The sequence below is a fragment of the Nelumbo nucifera genome, chromosome 2 (genome assembly GCF_055504915.1).
Source record: "Nelumbo nucifera cultivar China Antique chromosome 2, China Antique-T2T, whole genome shotgun sequence".
Classification (NCBI taxonomy): Eukaryota; Viridiplantae; Streptophyta; class Magnoliopsida; order Proteales; family Nelumbonaceae; genus Nelumbo; species Nelumbo nucifera.
Window position 1 is genome coordinate 110,456,425 of NC_142650.1, and position 21,566 is coordinate 110,477,990.

The 21,566-nt window shown below is 35.8% G+C and overlaps 1 pseudogene across 1 annotated transcript; it reads left to right on the top strand.

Annotated features, from left to right (window-relative positions):
- The first annotated feature begins 13,362 nt into the window (after window positions 1–13,362).
- Window positions 13,363–17,096, top strand: LOC104612999 (G-type lectin S-receptor-like serine/threonine-protein kinase SD3-1 pseudogene; annotated as a pseudogene). Its single transcript, XR_016082779.1, has one exon. The product of XR_016082779.1 is annotated as a G-type lectin S-receptor-like serine/threonine-protein kinase SD3-1 pseudogene (transcript).
- The last annotated feature ends 4,470 nt before the right edge of the window (window positions 17,097–21,566 follow it).

Genomic DNA, 21,566 nt, shown 5'->3' on the forward strand with positions numbered 1-21,566 from the left:
TTTTGCTAATCTCCTTTTTTATTTTATGTGGGTCTTTAGGATGCCTAAGGTTGTGGTGAAAAGAATTGAGAAACTCATGAGGGATTTCTTGCAGGACCCAGGAGAAGAAAAAAAAGATCATTTAGTGAGGTGGGAGAAGGTGACAAAAAGAAAAGAGGAAGGTAGATTGGGTATTGGTAATATTAGCAAAAAGAACATCTCTATGTTAAGCAAGTGGCTTTGCTACTTCCCCTTGGAGAGTGAGAGGTTGTGGTGTAAAGTGGTGTCTACTATTCATGGGCTTTCAAGTAATGGATGGGATGCTAGTATTCTGCAAAGAGCTAACCTCATTGCACCATGGGAAGCTATTCTAGGTATTCTCCCTTAATTTCTTGCTCTTGTTAGGTATGATTTGGTGTCTAGTAATAGGATCAGATTTTCATAAGATGTTTGGATTGGCGAGTCCCCATTGAAAGATGTGTTTCCTTTTGTGTTTGCTCTTTCAAACCTCAAAGAAAGATGTGTTTCGGCTTTCATTGTGTTCCCCTCCTCAATTGGGTTAAATTGGAATATGGGTCTAATAAGGAATCTTAGAGAGAGCGAGATTTCTTCAATGTCTATCTGTTAGGCCTCTTGGGCAGTGTGGTCTTCGATGATTCTGTGATTGATAGTCAGGTTTGGTCCCTCAATCCTTGTGGTTTGTTTTATTGTAAATCTTTTTTCTCTCTCGTTACCACTTCTCCCTCTTTTCCTGTGAAAGAAGTCTGGTGTGTTCTTGCTAGGAAGTTCTCCATGGGTGCATCAATACTTGTGATAAGCTGCAAGGGAAAGGACCAAATTGTGCCTTGTCCCTGACTGCTATTTTGTGTAAGTTGAATGATGAGACTGGTTACCATCTCTTAATCTCCTGTCCCTTTGTTTTCTATATTTTTTGGGAATGGTTTTCCTCTCTTTTTGGCTGTAGGTTGATTCCCCTTGTTAGTTTGGATAGGTTATGCAGTCCATCCTTTGTGAGGAGCACAAAAAGAAGAGGCAGAATTCTATAGAGACGTACAAGGGTAGCAGTGATTTGGGAGAGGAATACAAGAATTTTTGGTGAAAAAAGAGAGAGTAAGGAGACAATTATTGAATCAGTAATCTTGAGAGTGGCACATTGGATGAAGACTTTGAATCTATTTTCGGATTTTGCAGTGGAGGACATCTTTAGGAATTGGGGGATAATAGTGGGCTCCTCCTTGAGGAAACAAAAAATACTCGAGGTTTGGTCACCCCAATTGGTGGTTGGATGAAGTTGAATTTTGATGGTAGTAGCTTGGGCAATCCTGGTCCTTCAGGAATTGGGTCTATGCTAAGGGAGAGGTGGTAATAAATGGGGATTGTATTCAGGTCCAATTGAACAAGGAGATTCGGTTAGGGCAGAACTCTTGGCTGCAGTTTTTTTTTGGATCAATTATTCTAAGATAGTAATTAGATGGTTGAAGAAAGGAAAGGGGGTGGTTTGGCATTGTAGAAATGAATTCAGGCTCTTCAAAAGGCTGTGAAAAGGTTGGGTAAGGTCAGCTAATGGATTGGCGGATGGTTTAGCTAAGCAAGAAGTTCATAAACAGCAAATCAATGTATTGGGCCTGCAATAGAGTGGGGATGTTTACCATTGTAATGGGTTGTCAATGGCACTTCTTGTTGTAATTTCCCCCCTTAATTTTATTGAAAAACCATTTCTGTGTTGCTGAAAATAAAAACATAGGGATCTACGATAAAAATGGTTGTTTTAAGGTCAAGTTATCTTTGTATTTTATATTTCTACTTTCTGTTTGATTTTTAGAAGTAGTTTCTACTTGTTACTTCTTAGGTGTTTTAGAATGCCTTTTATGTTTAAGGAAGAAGTTAGGATCCTTTTCTTTTCTTTGGTTCAAGTCAAAGTAGGAGTTTGAAGCTACTTTCTATTTTACTTATCTAGAGCTTGAGTTTTTTTAATCCTTTTTCTGCCCACTTTTTACTTGTAATCCTTAATAAAGTTGTAATAGGCTAATTTTAAGTCCAGTTTAAGTCTCGCTAGAGTTGAAGTACTTAAAGTATGGGTACAACCTTTTAGGACTTGGTAATGGAACTCTATTAGCATTAAAGCATGGACCAATTTTGTGACGTCGCTTTATTTATTTTGATAAACAAAGGTTTCTATAAGCTTTATTATGGTGTTTGTAATGAAAATTGGGGTTATATGATACCACCAACAACCTTAACTTGGATTGTATGATGCCATCAGCAATGACAACTTGGGGTTGTATGATGTCATCAGCAATGGCAACTTGGGGTTTTATGATGCCACAAGCAATTATTTAACATAACCATGGTGCTAATTCTAGTCCAGATAGGTATGTGACAAAATACCTCGGTGCTTCCCTTGAATCTGCTTATCTCAATAGATCAAATAGACATGGTTTTCAAAACTGGACCGGATCGGATGGTCGGACTCGAAAAACTGGGAATCAGTCACCTGACCGGTTCTGTTTTCCCCCAAAACCATTGATTTTGGTCAGCAAACCACTGAACTGTCTGGTTAACTGTACCGTTCGAATGGTTTTGACTGTTATTCAATTTCTTTTTTTAATTTTTTTGTCAGAATGGGCTGACTGTTCAGGTCAAACGGTCGGACCGTTTGAACCGGTAACCGGACCCTGACCAGTTTGGTTTTAAAAACCATGCAAATAGAAAGGATTCCCTTGAATCCCAACTATATCATGATAAAAAAAATGATTATGGCATCAAGATGTTGATTGGTTATTGGCGCCATGTTGCAGTGGCTTATCTCGGGTGATTTTAGTAGTTTTGACCACAAATAAAACCCAAGATTTACTGTTAATCTTAGAGTGATAAGATTTCTCATGTCATATGCTTTGTTTATGTTCTTTTGGTAATAATGCTTTGTTTATAGGGTTGATATTTGACATATCTAACACATTTCTTATTCTTTACGTGATCGACTCTTCATAGTGCTGGTAGTTGGGGCATTTTTAGCTGCAGATTTCATGAAAATTAAGATCAGTGATGTAAAAGGAGTGCCTAGGCGCACAGGCATTTTAGGGTGGGTGCCTCACCCAGGTCTTAGGCATAACCCTTTCAAAAGAGGCACGCCTGGTGCACCTAGGTGTGCCCTTATGCGCCTTGTGGAGTCTGATTGGTACAACCTTCAATTCAACGAATATTATTAGACTAGGAGTACAGTTTGGTAGACCCGTCCCTTCATTCTAGTTCAAACGTATGGAGTCTGATTAGAGACTTGGAATGGACTCTTTTGCTAACTGCACTCTAGTTGGTAGTATCCTTGTTAACAAACGGAGTCAAACCTGAACCATGGTAACCTGGGATATTATGACCTTTGTAAGCTCATGATGTCCTTGATAATTTTAATGTTTATAGAGAATCTACCCTGCTATACCAGAACTTTTGGCTATGGGTTGAACTGTTTGTCTAATTTTAGTAGTCTCCACCCAACTTATAAATTTCATTACCTTGTGTGCAGAAAAAATTTGGCTATTTACATTCAACATGTATGTCTCTTTGTGCATAACATATTTGGCCTTGTTTGGTGGTATTTTTTAAAGTACTATTACACTGTTGAAAGTATGAAAGTACAACTACATGATGTATTTATTTGATGTGTTTTTTTACTTTTACAAAACATTTAGTAAAGTATAAAAAACAAGAAAAATACAAAGTCACCTTTTGATACTTTGTATTTTTAGCCTTTTGACATTCTTTATTTGTTTTAAAATGTATGCATTAACCACACATGTGATATTTATTATTAAAGAGTAAATCTCTTAAACTATTCCTATTGCTTGCGAAATTGATTAACTGTACCCTTATTGTTTACATAGTCTTATAGTATCCTTGTTGTTTCTAAAAATTGACATCGCCGTTAATTGTTAACAGAAAGAAATGAAATATCGAATTTATCCTCCATTATTCCTCAAATTTCAAAATAAAACCCAACTGATGTTCCCCTATTCCCAGACTGCGAACTGATCCTTTGGCAGCAGCTCCTCGTTTTTGTTTTTTTCTTCTTCATCTCCCTTTCTTTCCCTCTTGACGACTGTTATACACACCAGAGATAGAAAACAAAACACAGATTTTTCAACTTCCGGACTGTCGTTTTGATTGCTTTGTTGTGCCATTTTGAGTGTTCAAGAGTTTTTTTTTTTAAACAAGAAAAGGAATTTCTTAGTTGGGTTGTGACCAAACGGTGATAAATTATTTGAAATACCCCCAAGTTTTCTAGAGGGCAGGTACGAGTACGAGCAGGTTAAAAAAGTGGAAAGGGAAGGAGTGGGCATGACCAATTACTCGAATTGCTGGTGAGGGTGCCGCCAACAATAAGTGTTAAGGCATAACCACCAAGTGTGTCTTTTCCTGTACATGCAAGTATACAAATTGCATATCCGAAGACAACTTTATGACAAATAAAAAAAAATCCTTCGTCAAACTCAACTCTGGAAAAGGCATACTCCATGTAATCATCAAAAGCATGGTAGCTTCATCGAGAGTAGACCTGTTCATGGGCCGGGTTGGGTTTTCACTTGTCATTAAGGGAAATATGCTAGGCCCGAACCTGAGCCTGGTCCGACCAAGAAGTTTATAATTTGGGCCCGAGCCCGGCCTTGAAAAAAAGCCCGAAGCTCGACCTAATAAAAAAAAAAAAACTATTTTTCTTATTCAAAGTAGAATTAAAAATTCAGATAGTTTTTTTCTTATTTAAATGAACAATGGGCTTACAAGATGGTTTTTTTTTTCATTTTTTTTATATTTTAAAACACAGTTTTGCATTCTTAAATCAGAAAAATTATTCAAATGGACATAATCACATTACTCACTTTAAACCTAATATTAGGTTGGGTTGGGTCGGGTTCAGGCTGGACTATTTTGATAAAATCCGAGCCCGATTCGAATTTATTGTGGGACGGGCTTTTTGGCCTGAATTTAAGCCTGTGGGCCTATAACCACGTTCAAGCCCGTCTAGGGGCCAGGCCGGGCCGGCCCGTTGGGCCACCCGGCCCATGAACAGGTCTAATCGGGAGTAACACTTGCAATAACTTTGTGGATAGAAATGGCAGAGAACTGATGATGGCTTCAGCATTTTCACCGCTTTCTTTATTTCTTCGTCCCGTCTTGGTTGTATCAAACATCCGATTTGATTTAACCTAACAGCACCGAAAGGGGAAAAATGAGGATTCTGGGTGCTTATAATTGATCCTAACAAAGTGAGGATCCCTATAACTAGACTTTGCAAGACTGGCTTTTGGAGTGGAGCAGAAAGAAGTATCATTTATAGTCAAAGGAGCAATTTGTATGTGGCAAATCTGGAAATGTATTATATAACAAAGTCGGGGGAAAAGGGAGTTCTCTCCGATGCCAATTGTCATTGCAACTCTGGCACAAGTTTATTAAATTATTTCATCCTTACATGCTGAAAGGGAGAAGTTCAACGGTATTCTAAAATTTGATTTCGAATTCAATATTCGATGTAATCGAATCGAATTCGGATAATTCAAATATCTAATCGTTCGAATTCGGATATCCTATTCTTATCAATTAAGAATTCGAATATCCTATTCTTATCTAATAGTTAATTAGATTCGAATTTGGATATGACCTGATTCGATTCGATAAATATTTGAATTCAACCAATTATTTAATTCATATATAAATTCATATATAATATAAGTTATATATAATTTATATATAATAATTAAGTTATATAAATAATTTATATGTTTCTATACTTTATATCAATAAAATATTTATTTTATATATTTATTAATTATCAAAAATAATTAATTAATCGAATTTGAATATTGGAATATTTAATAGAATTCAAAATTAGATATTAATTTTCAATATCTGTCGGATATCGGATCGAATTTTCTCATCGGATTTGAATTCGGATATTGCTTGATCCGATTTGAATTCGATCCATTTACACCCCTACTGCCAAGGAGGTGGCAGAGACCAAGAGAAGGGTATTACAAGATTAACTTCAATGGTGGTTATAAGTTGGGCAATTCAAGAGATGGAATTGTTATTAGAGATGACAGAGGTAACTTCTGTTTTGGTCTGGCAATGAAATTTAAAGTTGGCACTCCCGAGAAAAGTGAGGCATTGGCTTTGTTTAAAGTTGGCACTCCCGTTTTTTCAGAAAACGGTGCTTTTAACCCACACATCAGTAGCACTGTTTTCTCAGAAAACAATATGCATCTGCAACATCGATGCCAAACATATACATGGTCAATCAGAAATGAGTTCATACTCTAAAACAACCCTTAACCAAGTTGTGGTTGTAGAAAAAAGCTAAACAAAGATTACTAAACTATATTTAGAAAAGGGAAATAGTCAGCAGATTGTTAGCTTTTCGAAGTAGATAGCCCTCCTATTGAATAGAAAGAAGATAGCCAAATTGATAGTGAATTTTGCTTGAGGATTCCTGGGTTTGTGTTATCAATATTTTTTTTCTTCAGTGGATGACCAACAAAATTTGGATTTGGTCCACTCTTTTTACTCTGTGTGGGACTGTGGATTCTTATTGCCCATTACTTGATTTTGAACCTTGATCAGAATAATTGATTTTTCAGAGTTCTTTTTATCATCCACTTGTATTATTATGTAAAATAAAATCTTCTTTTCTTGTGGGGTTCAATAATGATGAAAGTTATTACCCAAAAAAATTATATATTGATGAACGTCTTGGGTTGTTCTATTGTATTTCTTTTTTTGTTTTTAAATTTTCTGCTTTACTTAATAGATGGATTGTGGTGGCCTTTTTGGCAGGGAAGAAATATCTGATAAAGGAACTTTTTTAGCTAATTTCTGTAATAAATCTAAAGAAAAATAAAGCATTAAATGTTTTTTCTACCATTTTTCTTAACTTTTATACTTTATGTGTTTTCTTTTTAATGTATTTCTTTTCCTTTATTTTTTTTTTAAACTCTGAAAAGGGAAAAAATCTTAAACAGGTTGACAAAGATGAAGAGCCCTACAACACAAATCATCTTTAAATATCAAAAATATAAATTTTGAATTAAAATTTATTTATCCCTTCTTCCTTTTTTTTTAAGTGGGAAGCCCAAGTATGGTTATTAGATGTTGCTTTTTTGTACAAGGTTATTAGATTGACAAGGATAATGAATAAGGCTCTATTTGGATAAATTTATATTTTCTCATTTGAAAAATGAGCCGAAAAGTATTTTAAGCGTTTGGTAAGAGTTGTTTTCAGACTCACACTTATTACAACCTAAAGCTTTTTGCTTTTAGACTTTAAAAGTAAAAACCCTAAAGCTTATCCATTAAAAATCACTCAGTTTTTCTTTCTTTTTTTTTAAAAAGTAGATAATGGGTGAAATAGCAGCAATAAATTAGAATAAGATAGATCATTGATGCTGACACAAAGAGATATGAGTAGAATAAAAAGGATAGAAGAGAAGAAAGTTGATTAGACAAGATGCCTAACAATTAGTATTGGGGGTTTAGTAGGGAGAAAAACTAAGTTGATGTTATGTTAATGGGGGAAGCCAGTTTCCTATGAATAGGTATCCACGTTCTTTTATTTTCTAGGTCTACTTTGTTTAATATAAGATTAATTAAATTACTAGTAACAAATTATTATATATTCTAGCTGTTAATAGGTATCCATATTCATATTCTTCCTTATCATGAAAATCATTTACAGTATAAGGTTTAAAATATCGATAAACGTATTGGCCTGTATCAGTATTGTTTATGTTTTCTTTTTTTTTAATTTTTTCGAAACTAGTTCAGAGGGACCAGCTTATGGCTGGTCTACCCTATGAACTACTCGCCAATCCGAAACACCCCCTGTAGCGACATATCGGGAAGGTTCCGATACAATATAGGCTGATACGTAACGAAATTTTGATCCTTGTTACAGTATATAAACTAAATTATTTTTCTAATTTTTTATTTTTTTAAATATAACAAAAAAAATCCTTTTTGGCATAAACTAGCGTCAGAAGAATGAGTTTAACAGATCTATTTATTTTGAAAATCATTTAAAACATATGAAAATTTATTTTTTTAGAATCTTTTTTTCAAAATCCATTAAAACTTTGGCCTGCTAGTGTAATTGAACAGTTTATGACTACCTATATAATTTTGATTACCGTGGTCATGAATTTAGCCATAACTTCTCCATAGCACGAGACTTCCACTCATTAGCAAGGTTTTAAAAACCGGACTGGAAACGGATTATGAGAACTGGTTCTTGGGTTGAATGGTTCAGTTGTCTGGTTTGAATGGATGATTCATTCTGATTTAAAAAATAAAAAACTAAATAAATAAATAAAATAAAAAATGATCAAAAACTATTGTCTGATTTGATGCATTGACGGTTTGGCTGCCTGGTTCAGTGGATCACTGGTCAAATTAATGGCTTTTGGCCAAAAAGCAATTTTAGGGTGAAATGAAATCGATTACTTGACCAGTTCCTACATCAACTAATCTAACCATCGGTCTGGTCCGATTTTCAAAACCATAGTTATTGGTGGTGCATTGCAAAAGAACAGCCGCGTGTGACTCACTCTGACCTATGTTTTTTCCTTGAACAAGTCTCTCTCGCTTCCTACGCTTGGGTGCACTAGTGCAAAATGGCTGTGCGTTAGCACCATACATCAGTGGTAGGAGTTTTGACGTATTGGTCAAATGTGTAGTGAAGTTGCTACTTTAGTACATGTTGGACAAGTACTGAACCAATTATTACTAAGGGCCCATTTGGTTCGGGAATAGGGGTCTGAAATCAGAATTGGAATGGATTGTACTGGTTCCAACTGTTTGGTTGGGTGGAATCGAATCCTATTCCCGTTTCTGCTGGAATGGCAATATGGCATTTCCCCATTTGAGGGAATGGCCATTCTCTCCCCCTCTTCCCTTCCCTTAAGAATTATCTCATTCCTTATTCAAATTTTGATTCTGATTCCTATCTGAACCAAACAAATTATGGGAATAAACTATTCCAATTCTAGTTCTAAGGGATTTTAACTCAGCTTCTTATTTCAAATGCAAATCAAATGGACAGGTGGCATTTGATAATACTTTTTAGACTTTTGAAGTTTGAATATGTTGCTTTTCAGATGCCACCTATGTTTGGTTGAGTCTAAAAATTCAGATCCAAAATGCATTTTTAGATTTGAATTTGTAAGAGGCAGGCCAATGACTCAATGCACGCTCAGACGTTTTACAAACCGTGTTAATAGACAAAAATGCCCATCCTCGATTTTCCTCACCCTCTCCCTCTCTCTCTCTCTCCCCCTATATTCTTGCCACTACCGCTGCAAGTGGCATTCGATTTCCCACAACCTCTCCCTCTCCCTCCCCCTCTCTCTCTCTCTCCTTGTCTTTTCATCACCGCTATTGTAACTCTCAGTAGCGGCATTTCCCTCTCTCTCTCTCTCCCCTTGTCTTCCCACCACCGCCGCTGCAACTCTCAACAATGGCATTTCCCTCTCCCTCTCTCTCTCTCTCCCCTCATCTTCTCACCACCGCCGTTGCAAAGAGTTGTAGCAGCATTCGTTTTCCCTTACCCTCACCCTCTCTCTCTCTCTCTCTCTCTCTCTCTCTCTTGTCTTCCTGTCACCGTCGCTACAACTCTTAGCAACGGTGTTCGGGTTCCCTCTCCCTTTCTCCCTCACTCTCTCTCTCCCCTTGCCTTTCCACCACAGCCGCTGCAACTCTTAGTAGTGGTGTTCGAATTTTATTCTTAATAATTTACTATCATTTTAATACTTAATAATTTATTATTTAATTTATAAATTCATACGTATTTCCAATTTTATTTTTGTTTTAATAAATTATTTTTTTATATTTTATATTTTTATTAATTATTTGGATTTTTTATTGTTAAATAGTTTAATATGTTTAACTTAATAATTTGATAATTATTAAATATTTTTTCATTGCTTCATGGACTTTATTACTATTTTCGTTATTATTTTAACTTGTAATAATTTATTTTTAATTTATAAATTTATATATTTTCAATTTTATTCTTATTTTAATAATTTTTTAATTTCTTATGATTTATCATAATTTGTTCATATTTTTCAATATTATTTTGAATTTAATAAATTATATTTTCTGAAATAGTACAAATTGAACTCAAAATTACCAAATAGTATGTTTTAGGGGTAAAATAGTAAAATTAAAAAATTTTAGATGCTGAAGATTTGATTCAACACAAACAACATTCTCTCCTCAGAGCCTTTAAAAAGTCGAAAAGCATCAGTCTCTTTTGCAAATTTAAACGTCATTAATATCTTTTTAATTTTTCAGATTTATCAAACGCCACCTAAATTCTCCTATAAGATATACCCAGAATCGACCACTTATTAAACATAATAAATGGGTTTGACCTGAGTAGACCTGATTATACATTTATAATTACCTATAATACTAGCAACTTGAAAATTGAAACTTTTTTTTGGTAGTAAAGATAATATTATTAAAATTACCAAGAACTAGTGGATAACAACTTGCATCTTCATTTTCGATAATATAGTCTAAAGTAAATAGGAATGGTTTATATTGATGAAACAAAAGTGTTAATCAAAATTATGTTATTTACTGTGTATTATATATATAATTGTTTTATGAAATTTACCCCTTTTGGACAAAATATAATAAAAATTACAAGAAACTGACTTAATACGTTCCAACAACTTCAGGCATTGGTCAAGTACGGTATTAGTGGAAGGGAATCGAAATGATATTTATGCCTTTCTATAATAAACCCAACAGCAGCCCACATGGCAGGATCTAATGGGATTCTCTGCTAGCAAAAACTCTGAACACACAGAACATTTCTCCATAAATTTCTCGATATGGAATCCAGCCCTACATATAGAACATTTCTCCTTAAGTTTGACACATATGTATATGAGATATTCTTAATGTGCCACTGTGTGTGTGGAATTTACGAGAGATCCAATGCTCTTCTAGGAGAGATTTATTGATAGCAAACATATATACACAATTTGAGAGTACAACATCCATACATACATGGGGAATATCACCCTATGAATTTAACAAACAACCACACGAGATGTTCACAATGTGCATATAGATGCAATGCTCTAGGGTTGTGTATATGATTTTTGCTTTTACGAGATCCATGCCCCCCTTCCAATGGCCATCTAGTATTTTTAGCCAAGGCAAAGGGTGTTTTAGTACATGAATTCCTGATATTCTAAATGCATGGTTCATTTTTAATATTGATTTTTGGCTAAATTACAGATTACCACCCTATACTTTGGAGGCCATGACACTTAACCCCCCAGTTTTCATTTTGTGACAATGACCTCTAATTAGTGGACATTTCAAAATAACAAAAATGGGTAGGCAAAGCACATTGGTTCGAAAAATAAAAAGGGACCACACTTGCCCACCCCTCTCCCTACAATGTCTCACAGCACATTTTCGTCGTATATTGGGAACATCTCCCAATGATAATATCAGAAATAACGATGTCATCATCAGGAGATAATCCCAATACACGGCAAGAATGTGCTGTAAAACGTTATGGGGGGCAATTTTGTGGGGGCTGATTTGACCTCGTGACAATGACCCTGAGCTTTCAGTTTCCAATTGCATAACAGCATGATTACAATTCAACTTTCTCCCACTTTAATTGTATAAAACTCACAGGAAGACCAGGGTTTAGATATCTAGGCCAACCCAATAAAAAAATTATTACTCTTAAGAAAAATTAAGATATTATAATCAAAGTATTGGAATTAAAATGTTTAGGGGGGGGGGGGGGGTTGTTGAAAATGAAAATTATAAATCAAAGTAGAAGGTGATTTGGGGCAACTGCCATAATCAAGTTCAAAAATCAACACTTAAAATCAATAAAATTATCAAAATATCCATTTTAAATTCCTTTTATGTAGTCTTTATGATGAATTTGTTAAGCAAAGAATGGTCAGATTTTGATGAAAGGCCACTTTGATAAAATTTGGAAAAAGCCCCTCATACAACTGTCTCATAAAATATATGAAGGGTAATTTTGAGATTTTGAAATGTTTCAAGGCACATAGAGCATTACATGGCATGTGGAATGCTAACAGATATTATTTTTGAAAGCTGAGGGTACTTGTGTCACTATGAAAATCCTTCTTTCGACTTCGATTTCTCATTTCTCATTTCTCATTTAGGCTGCGTTTGGAAACAAGGTAAATAGAGTGTAAATCCCATTTCAGGGTAATTTGCACTGTGATTCACTTTTGCCTGTGGTTGGCAACATTATATTTATGTAATGACAAATGACAGATTAATGCATATTTATATTGATAATAAGATGTGAAAGTACATCAATAAATAAACAATAAATTTGCATTCAAGTGGGCTTTTGATAAAAAAAAAAGACATATGCTTTATTGAAATTTGTATTTGCATCCATTACAGCTAAAAATCTGTTTGGTAAGAAAATAAATTTGTTAATGCAAAACTAACCCAACTTTACAATTTATTTGGACCATTTTACACTCTAAATATTTGCATTCACACTTATTTACATCATTTCCAAACACAGCCTTAGGGATGGAAAATTTCTTATAAAACCGGAGCTCCACCCCATTGAGGCAGGTTGTTCCTTATCTTAAAGAGAGATGGGGCGGGGATGATGAATGTTTTTGCCTCGAACTGAGAGCAGGTGAGGGAGGGGTTTGCAGATAATCCCTGAACCCAAATATCCCTAGTTTATTATTAATTTTTAAAATATCTCTTAAATTTCCCTAAATTCCTAAAATCCTAAGATTCCAAAATTTTATTTTTAAAATATCTTCACCATAATCCACTTAGAGGTGTAAATTTGACTGTGTTGGGCCGGCACGGTACAACTCCCATGCTTTTGGCAGGCTGTGTTATGCTGGTCCGCAGGCCAAGCGGGGTCATGCTTCCCTCCCTTGGGACACTTTGAGGGGTCGGCCCACGGTTCATGGCCCAAGCCCACTTGGGGTTGGGTTAATCCATGGACCGAACCTTGGGCCAAGTCGAACCAAACCATGAGAGGTATATTTTTTAAAAAAAGTAAAAAATTAAAAGTAAATTAACAAAATAAATAAAAAAAATATCTTAAAATTTTATTTTATATGAATTTTAATGTATACAATTGTTTATATATATAATAATAAAATAAAATAGTATAATAAAATTAAAAATAAATTTTATATATATATGGGCCTACGGCTGATGGAGTTGAAACCCCAGGCCCGTATACCATTACACCTCTAAATCCACTAAATATCAAAATATTATTTGAGTGGTACCTCACCCCGAACCCGCTCCATTTTCATTCCTATCGTTGGTCGTGGGAAATGGATGTGGATATTAGAAATCTTTACACTTCCCGGACTTGTCTGCAACTTTTCCTGCCATGTTACCTCCATACTTCCGACACCATTGCCATCAAAACGAAGCTTTGCTTTTCAGTTTCCCTCCTCCGTTGCCCTCAAATTCTCTGTCCCTGTAAGTGTAAACTGTGAAGTACATTTTCGTTTGACTTTTTCTCCCTACTTTTCTTTTCTCTTCTTCACACCTGAGTCCCGTAAAACTTTACATACGTTTTATTTGTCGTTTTTCAAGAAAACGTCCTGTCAATTTTTGTTTCTAGTTTGAAGTAATCTGTTTTGGGGTTTTGTTTTCAACTCTGCAAGGCGAAACTATCGAGATTTCGTGTTCTGTGAATTGTGCTGTTAGGTTGATTTTGCTTTTGAATCCGTATAATATACCTCTTGTTATTACATTGTTGAATACTTGACCTGCATGTTAAATTTAGCAGCTCTTCTTTCAAGGATTAATTTGTTTTAGTTTTTTCTTTTCCGGTTTCAGTTTGGAATGCATCTATGTTAAGAAGAGCTATTTGGTTGTTAGTTCTGTATGAAGTTTGAATTTTTCTACTATTTTCTTTTATTCTTTTGTCTTATTCTGTTGTTTACCTGATTTAGCTCTATTTTTGTAGCTAATAAGTCTGAAAGATTTCTATCTATAGTCTCGCCTTTGAAGATTTGAAAGCGATCAGTCTTGGCCAGAATAGTTATAGGTTTGATAGAAGTCTCAATTCCATATCTGCTTTATTTTGTGATCACAAGTTTTTCATTTTTCCTTCATTTGATTATGACTTTTAATTGTTTAGGTGCAAAGGTTTCATTAATTTTCTGTTATTCGTCAATTCTTGGTAGTGGATTTGTCAGAATAGGTATAGGTTTTCTGATGGGACCAGAAACGATTTGGAATCTTTCTACTCAAGGCCGCCGTGGTCTCCACCGGCCACTTCTTCCACTTGTTATTGGCTTTTGACCGTCTTTACAGGGTATAACCGTATAACCTCGGCTCTCTTCTTGGTCATGGTCTGAATTGTCTGTGCGTGTGTGCTATTTGAATTCTTTATGTTTTAGTCTACTTGAAAAGCCGTTGACCTCCAAATCATCTTATTGTCTTTACATTAGAATTAATATAAGCTCTAAGATCCTTGACTTGCCTAATTTGTCTGCAGAGGTTATATGTTTACATTCTCTGTGTCTCCAAGCATCTTTGGGTGGGTTGTGTTTCATATTAAGATGACTGTTCTCTTTGGTTTCCTTGTCTTCTTGTTCTCCTCTGTTGTAGTCTCACAAATTCCTCAAATTCCTTTAGGGTCTAAGCTCTCTGTTGTAGGAAATGACTACTGGGTGTCCCCAAATGGAGATTTTGCATTTGGGTTCTTCAATAGCTCTGACCAGCCTAACCTCTACAGCGTTGGTATCCGTTTCAATTCAAACTCTATACCAATTGACAAACAAACTGTAGTTTGGGTTGCAGGGGCTGATGTTTTTGTAGGGTATCATTCATATCTCCAGCTTACCCAAGCTGGAGATCTTGTTCTATTTGATTCTTTAAAGGGAACCATTGCTTGGACCAGTAACACTAGCCACTTGTCTGTTACTTTGGCATTTCTTCTTGACAATGGCAATCTTATCCTCCAGAATGGAGATCAAGATGTTGTTTGGCAAAGCTTCAGCACTCCATCAGACACACTTATCCCAGGCCAGAATCTTAATGTTGGTCAAACACTCCGAGCTGCCAGCAGAAACTCAGTATCAAGCTACTACAGTCTTTCTTTTGATGCATCAGGTAAGTTGAAACTGAAATGGCAAAGCGATGTCAATTACTGGACAGGAGGAAGTACTCTTTCAGCTGTTCGAGCTACCCTCACATCCGTTGGAGCCCTGCAACTTCATGATAGAAAATCCAAACCAGTGTGGTCAGTATTTGGAGATGATCACGATGATTCCTTGGTGAGTTTCCGATTTCTCAGGCTAGATGTAGATGGAAATCTTCGAATGTATTCGTGGGTTGAAGCATTGGGGTCATGGCAGTTAGTATGGCAAGCTATCAAGAATCAGTGCAATGTCTTTGCCACCTGTGGGCTCTGTGGCATCTGTGTCTTCACAGATGAAGGATCCACCGACTGCAAATACCCATTTGGATCAGGGGTTGATTCCAATTTGAAATGTTTGACACTATATAAACAGAAATGTGAACCTGGTGTTACCATGCTCACACTTGAGCATACATTCCTATATGGGATCTATCCACACAATGACACAGTCACCAGAACTAGTTTAGAACAATGTAAAAGCTCATGCTTGGAGGACCCCCAATGCACATCCGTGACTGTAGTAAATGATGGTACTGCACAATGCCTTACAAAGCTAACTCCACATATTACTGGTTATGCACATCCCTCAATAAAGTCAATATCCTTTGTCAAAATGTGTTTAGATCCAGTTGCTTTCTTGCCCAAACACCGCCCTACATCCTCTGCATCTCCATCACCATTATCACTGCTCAAATGGTCACACCAGTTTTGCATTCCATGTCTTATTGGGGCAACCATGGGCACACTTGCAGCATTGGTTATAATTCAGATTGGAATTGGCCTCTGTATCCTGAGAAGGAAGTCCATCAAGAACACCACAACTTTATCTCACATGGATCCTAATTTCAGAGGCTTGATCATTTTATCCTATAGAGAAATTAAGGATCTAACTGGGAACTTTAAGCATCGCCTTGGGCCAAAGATGTTCAAGGGTGTGCTTCCAAGCAACCAAGCTGTTGCAATCAAGGACTTGAAGGCAGCTGTATCAGAGAAGCAGTTCAGGCGCACTGTGTCAATTATAAGTAGCATTCACCATAAAAACCTGGTGAAGCTGGAGGGTTATTGTTGTGAGTCAGGCCAAAAGTTTTTGGTCTATGAGTTTGCAAAGAATGGCTCAGTGGATAAGTGGATAGAGGAAGCTAGTCTCAGCTCTAAGAGGCTGACTTGGAAGAAGAGAATGGAAATTTGTATTGGTGTGGCAAGGGCCATGTCCTATTTGCACACTGGGTGTAGGGAGTTTGTAAGTCATGGGAATTTGAAGTGGGAGAATGTGCTTTTGGATGCTGAATTGGAGGCTAAGGTAACTGATTTTGGACTGAGGAGAGTTTGTGGTGGTGGGGCATCTAGTGGAGGGGCTGCAGAAGATGTAGCAAACTTTGGAGATATGATGGTTATATTGGTGAGTGGTCGCCAAGGAGTTAAGGGTGTTGCTGAATGGGCATACAAGGAATGGGTCGAAGGGCGGGCAGAGACTGTTGTGGATGCTAGAATAAAAAATGTAGTAGATTCAGAGGAGGTTGAGCGTGCATTGAGGATTGCATTTTGGTGCATACAAGTTGATGAACGATTAAGGCCTTCAATGGGGGAAGTGGTGAAGGTGTTAGAAGGTACATTACTTGTTGATCCCCCACCGCCTCCTTTTGTCTTGCGGAGGCTGCTAGTGGGTGAACTATTAGAATCAAATTTGGAACCAGAAAACCTGATATAGACTAACCATTTCAAGACTGAAAATTTTGTGTGCTGGAGATGTACTTATGTAGCATGATGCAATTGTTTAGCTTCCTAGTGCTTGTTGATTTGGTAGAGGTGTGCCAGTTTTTTGTTGAGTAAATTGCAATATGTGGAGCCAAATTTATAGTGACTTTGACACATAATAGTTAGGATCTTTTCTTCCTTTTGGAAAGCCATTGTTGTGAAATGTTATCTTGACTGACCTGTATGTCTTTTCTTTGATCTAATTGTCATTCTTCCATGTGTAAACTATATTCTTGTAATTGGCCCTGGCCACTGAGAAGTAAAACTGATAATTGAGTTTGTTTTCTACATTATTCTCCATATTTCTATTCCTACAGTGATCCTAAAGAATAAGTTAGTAGTAGTATCAGGGAATGAAAAGGGGTTTCTAGATGGATATGGTTGCTTTTCAGGCATTTCTTCAAGTGTTCAGTGTCTGTAGTTCCATCATTTGTATGTTCTTTAGAATTGTACTCTTCTATGAACAGCAAAAAAGAAAAAAAAAAGGATTGTGATGTAGCTGAAGGGAAGAAGTTGCTCTTAAAATATTTGAATTCTATTTCATTTTCTCAATCTCGATGTTAACCATATTTCTGGTAAATCCACTGTTCATAGAAGATCACGATGATTAATTGTTTAAACCTTTTTTTCCCGCTGAAAGATAAACTTTTTCTTTTAAATGTTAAAACGTCTAAAAAAGGCTTCCCGTTAGGAATTCAACATATACATAATTTAGAAGGAAGGCAAGTGTGAGTCTAAGTGTCCTGTCAAAAACAGAGCACCATCGTGTGCAGAATCAGAAGAGACCAATGAATCGAATTCGAGTCAATTCAGGATTCAGAGTCTGTTTGGTTCGTGGTAATCGGTCTGGAATCCTAATCAGAATGGTCCAACCATTTGGTTAGGTGAAATCAGAATCCCATTTTCATTTCTGGTGGAATGGCATTCCCCATTTGAGAGAATAACCATTCCCACCCTTCCCTTGGGAATGAAGATCCATTCCAGCTGATTCCAGTTTCAATACATCTGATTCCAATTTTGACTATGAACCAAACGGACCTTCAGAGTTGACTCAGGGAGGGAGTGGTGTTACAATTTAGAAGCTATGATGGCCTGTAGGGTAAATCTCCAGATATAGAGTGGTCCATACTCTAAGCATATAATGCATGTAAATATGGTATATATGGACAGGACTGCAGTACCTGGATGAATGATCTTTTCCTGCCAAAAAAAGGACATATTGATAGGTGATATTATTATTGACCTAAATAGAAAATATTTCTTATTAATTTTATTTAAAAATTAAAAAGTATGCAAAATGAAAAAAAAAATCTTCTTTTAGGTTTTTAAACACTATCAACTTTTACATTTTAAAATAGTGCAAATGTGTATCTCTTGAACTGTTTAATTGAATGAAATTACCCTGAGGGCTTTTTAAAAAAAGTAGATATATCATAGGATAGCTTGCCATTCTTAGAAGTGGAGTCAACTAAGAGAGTTGGCAAGCTTTGCAGTGTCATCTTAAGTAGAGAGTTTTGCAAGCTTTGATTTGGTGAGGGTGTGTTAGAGAATAAAACCTATTCAAGGACCTCTCTTAATAGCTTAGGCTTTTAGGTTGAATGGTTCTCTGAGGTAGTATCAGATTCTCAAGTGGTCTAGTATTTGATTCTCATCACACCCATTATAATTAATAATTAAGTTTTAGCACAAGGTATGGGTGGGCCTGTGCTGTTCACGTTTCAAGCCCAATGGGCTTTTGTGTGAGGGGGCATGTTAGAGAATAAAACCCATTTATGGACCTCGCTTAATAGCTTAAGCTTTTAGGTTGAATGGCTCTTTGAGAGGGTGTTCTTAATTTATTTTAGTTAGTTGAGCTGGTTATAGGGTTTGGTGGGGTGTGGGGTTTGTTTTATTTTCTTCTCTAAATACTATGAACTATGTTATTTTAATTGTTTTAAATGCTAATATACGATTTAATATTTACATTATAAAGGAAAAATTATGATTTGTTCCCCTTGGAAAATTTTATTGGTTTCTGAATGTATTATCTAAAACACCCACCTAAACTATAATTCCTCATTGAATTGTGCTAGATTTCTCTAATTTTCAATGTTCCCAATTATATAAATATATAAAATTTTCTGATGAGGTGGAGGAATCAATAAAACCCCAAAGATAAAAAAAAAAGAATTTTTATTTAATAAAACTACACCTGTTTGATTTCACAATAATCCTATCCAAGGTTTTAAAAAGTGGATTGGACACAAAACCGTTTTGGGGATTGGTTCTTGGGTCAAATGGCCTGACCATCCAATTCAAATGGATGACCCGTTATGATTTAAAAAATAAAAATTAAAAAATAATTAAAATATAAAAATGGCCAAAGCCATTGTCTTGATAGATGGTTCAACCACCTGGGTCAGCAAATCACTGACCAAATCAATAATTTTTGGCCCAGGAATGGTTTTAGGGTGAAAAGGAAACAGTTCCTTGACTGTTTCCTGGGTCAACTGGTCCGACCATCCAGTCTGGTCCGGATTTCAAACCATGGTCCTATCCCAACTTGTGAACAAAATTACCCTTGACCTAGGCCTGAGCTCACACTAGGCCCACAAATTTTAGAGACAGTCTTGGGCCTAATACTTCAAGCCTGACCTAGGCCTGAAGTATTTAATAAGGTTGATTGGTCATGTTGGGGTAATTTTATCATAAAAATATTTAATAAGCTTGACTGACCAATTTAGGGGTAATTTGGTTATATAAAATACTTAAATGCTTACACCAGAAAACTTCTATTAATGGTCACTAACAGTGATCTAACATAATCTTAACCGACTGTGAATTTGAGGCAATAAAATTCAATGATAGGGGGCTCTATGGAGGTTTTGAAAAGTTATGGTGAGTTTAAAAAAAATATAAAAAAGTCATGATAAATTTTAGATAATATACCAAAAATATATATAGAGTGCAAAACCTATATTATATTTATAAACCTTGTATTTAAAATGTATATATTTCCTATTTCATGTATCATTAAAAACCAATATATATGGCAGAATACAGTATGTATAGACACTTTGATCCTTAGCCCCTAAATATTATAAGAAAATTTCATCCACAAAGACAAACCAATAAGCAAGTCAATCCAGTCAACATGGCATCTATCAAACAATTCCTTAACCAAGATTTAATAATTTGTTCTCTAGTAACCTCTGTGATGGAGATTACAATAGGCAGTACTTTTTCTAGGTCATTTTCAGACCTGCTTTATTTAGTCTTGCGTGTACTCTTAACACTCTAGTCTGACCACCCATGGCTGTCACCATGTTGGATTCAGACTGTGTACCTCAAGATATCAGATTTAGAGAAGGGGCAAACATGGAATTAGATTACCATCATCTTGATAGTCTGTTTTTGCAACTATATGGGGTCCACGCCCTTCAGTTTTGTTTAGTGTCATATCCATTATTAATCTTATGAACCCTTAATTTAGGGACCATTTTTTAGGTTTCATTTTTTATTGAGTTGTGTTTAAAGAACTGCTTTGAAAAAACTATTAAAATCAGTTTCACCTAGGAAACTTAATTTCTTAGGGTCTGTTTGGTTTACAATTAAAATTGGAATTAAAATCGAAATTTTTTAGAATCGGAATGGTCTATTCTCAGTCTGTTTGATTCAAACAGGAATGAAAATGGAAATTGGAATTAACAGGAATGAGATTCATTCCCAAGGGAGGGGTAGGGAATGGCAATTCCCTCAAATAGGGGAATCCATTCCAGCAAGAATGGGAATGGGATTTCAATTCCGCCCAACCAAACAGTTAGAATCGGAATGGACCGTTCTGATACCCCTATTCCCGCAAACCAAATGGGGCCTTAGCTGAATGAAACTGTATCTGGGCTTTTCAGCTTTTCATTTTTTTATCAAATATAGCTTTTAGGCTTTTCGCGTGAGGCCATTGCATTAAATAACTCCCAAATGGGCACCTAATTCTTGAAAGTTCAACCCCCATTTATGTTTAGAAGGGATCTCCTAAAAGCAAAAATCATGTACCATAGCCAAAATACGAGGAATGTCTCCCATGTATTAAATTCGTAGGAAGATATATACATGTGCAATTGGATACCATGTTCTCAAGGTGTGTACACAAGTTTTTCTTTTAATTGAGATGGAATCTCCTAAAAGCAAAATTCATGTACACCATAACACAAGGAATATCTTACTTGTGCCTTAAATTCATAGGATGGTGTATCCTTATGCTTATGCTTGATAGAAAATAAAAGATAGCCAAACATAGCCTCTCTCTCTCTCTCTTATTGTCCATCAAACCAAACATACCCTAGTGTCCAGAACAATGAAAAACAGTAAAAACATTAGTTCAATTATATTGCAAAAGGTGATAAAAAAATGTTAAAAAACCAAACATACCCTCTATAGTTTTAGCCCAAACTACTAGAGGCTAAAAACTTGTGAAGAATTCTGGGCAAATGGATGGTTTGGTTGTTAGTGGCTACAATGTTTATAAATAAAAGAAACTCTAACACCTGCTTGGTCAGACTACATATATAGCATTCCCACCCCACCCCTCACTCTCTCCCAAAAAATGCTACAAACTATAAACTTTTGAGAAAGTCATTCAATTATTTAATCCTAT